Source organism: Schistocerca americana, chromosome 5 (assembly GCF_021461395.2).
Source record: "Schistocerca americana isolate TAMUIC-IGC-003095 chromosome 5, iqSchAmer2.1, whole genome shotgun sequence".
Classification (NCBI taxonomy): domain Eukaryota; kingdom Metazoa; phylum Arthropoda; class Insecta; order Orthoptera; family Acrididae; genus Schistocerca; species Schistocerca americana.
The window spans coordinates 120,315,736-120,318,057 of record NC_060123.1 but is presented as its reverse complement, the minus strand read 5'-3'; the positions used below and the strand labels follow the sequence as shown (position 1 = coordinate 120,318,057).

General features: G+C 43.8%; 1 non-coding gene across 1 annotated transcript; it reads left to right on the top strand.

Annotated features, from left to right (window-relative positions):
- The first annotated feature begins 1,886 nt into the window (after positions 1-1,886).
- On the top strand, positions 1,887-1,961 carry Trnai-uau. The gene has a single exon. It is a non-coding gene; the product is annotated as a tRNA-Ile (tRNA).
- The last annotated feature ends 361 nt before the right edge of the window (positions 1,962-2,322 follow it).

The following is a 2,322-nucleotide window of genomic DNA, read 5'->3' as shown; positions in this document are numbered from 1 at the left end:
AGTACTCGCCGAAACGTCGGAATTTTATTGTTGACAATGCGGCCTCAAACCAAAAAGAATTTTATTGACTGTGACCACGGCTGTGGAAGCCTATGTTTATATTCTTTTAAACTTGGGCCATATGCCCCTATCCTGAGCTAAAATCGTATACCTCCACATTGGGACATTACAGTAATGCTTATTTGGACAGTTTGTTGAAGATATAAATTTTTCTTTTCGTTTTAGCTGTCCTTTGTATTTTCTGTTCATTGTTGTTATAGATGCCTCATGGTCAGTGATACAAATTTCGATGTCGACATCCTCAAAGAGGTCAATTCTGTTTGTTGCTGTAAGGTCTAATATATTTACATCTGGGGAAGGGAGTTCTCAGAGAATGCATTGAGTAATGACTCACAAGATGTCTTGTCACGGCTACCAGTAACTAAACTGAAGCTATCCCAGTTGACTTTTGGACAGTTAAAATCTCCTCCAGTTGTTGCAGTAAGATTAAGGAACTCCACTATCAGTGGATTTCATATTATTGTCTGATGTGTCGAAAACATCAACTGAATTTCTCAATTGCCAACCCTTCCCATAAGGGCTTACATTTTTCCCAGAAGGTTTACTGCTGTGAACTACAGATTTCCACCAGCTCTCTGTACCTACTGTTATGTGAGATTCATTGCTTTATAGGAGTGCTTCAGTTTCGGTGCCTTTGTTTACCAAGACTTCGGCACTTATATATTAAGATTTTAGTACTCTCTCCTGAGCGAAACGTCTCTTTTGATCTTATGCTGATACTTCCTGGTCTCCTATAGCTATTGTTATCTCGACTGGATGGAAAGTCGATTACTCCAAAAAAAGCCTTGTGTTCAATCCACACACTGCCATCTACTTAGGTGGTGGGTGCCTGACCTATTTAAAGGGACCCTACAGTTCCCAACGCTATGGTTCAAATCCACGAAGTCACAGCCTACCTTGGCACCGAACCTCTGGAGTATCTTATTCAAGCTTTCAGCTCGAGCCAGTACCAGGGGACGACTATGGAGACAACGCTGCAGTTCGTGAGCTTGATTAAAACTCTGTGAGTGAGGATGGCGTTTAAAGTAGCTCTGATATTCACTGCAAAGTCCAAGTATGACGTTGGGACCCAGACTATAGGCATCGCTTCTCCCAATAGGTGCCACAATGTGCAGTTGGTTGCGCGCTGTTGTCTAAATGGCTGTTGGACTAGCCTCTTCAGCATGTAGATTGATGCCTCCAGGCATCCGAATTGCGTACACTGGCGTTCCTTCCCATCCCTTGCTGCCATTTCCCTAAGGATTACCAACTGTCGCCATACCTTCCCACTGGCAACGGTTAATGGGCGCCTGCCATTTTGCGATCAGCTCCTCTTGACATAGGATGCAGCTGGTTTCCCAACAGGAGAAGTAACTTTGACTAGCTCATTTTCAGTTTCTTTGGAAGACTTCACAATGAACTTGTCAATTAGGGAGACAGATGTAACATCCTGAGCTTACCGTGGGCTCTGCCTCTCTTGTTCAGGACGCCTTGATCTTTCATTGACAGATAATTAACAGTCACGTGAAGGAGTAGTGACGGACCTCGTACAAAGAGACAGTGTCTCTAAGATAAGATAGTATTTGACGTTTCTTTGGTTGCTCTGGTACATGAATTTTGGTATATGAAGATGGTATCTGTTCTTTCGGACATTGACCCTCTTCTTCTGTGCGGATGCACACGTATTGCCCAAATTCTCACTGGACTCGGTAAGATTGTCTGCCACGAGTAATGAGTGTAATGGGCAGGGGCACTACGACTGTAGTGTGTGGACATTAAAAGTTGGGAGTGTGGGTCTCACTGGGCGCGTGCAAAAGATACGTCCCTGCAGTCGCACTATCCTCTGTGCCCTCGGTGGCTTAGATGGATAGAGCGTCTGCCATATAAGCAGGAGATCCCGGGTTCGAGTCCCGGTCGGGGCACATGTTTTCATCTGTCCCCGTCGATGTATATCAACGTCTGTCAGCAGCGTAGGGTCTTGATTTAATTGTCATTTCACGACTGTCGGTAGTCCTCCCTACACATCCATTCGCAGTAGCTTCCAATCATTTATAGGAAGTCAGTGCGATTTCCAGTTGCTTACCGACTTATTCCTTGCCTGAGAACACCAAACACAGTGAGGCTGCTACAACATTTTATACAAAATTAAACAATCGTCTTTAAAGTAAGCTTTCTACTACTCTTTCAGTTTAAGTCTCTGATAGCCTCTGGGCGATTAATAACTGAAACGCAATACCTATTGCAATAAAAAAAAATTCTCAAATTGATTGACACGTGCTTTCT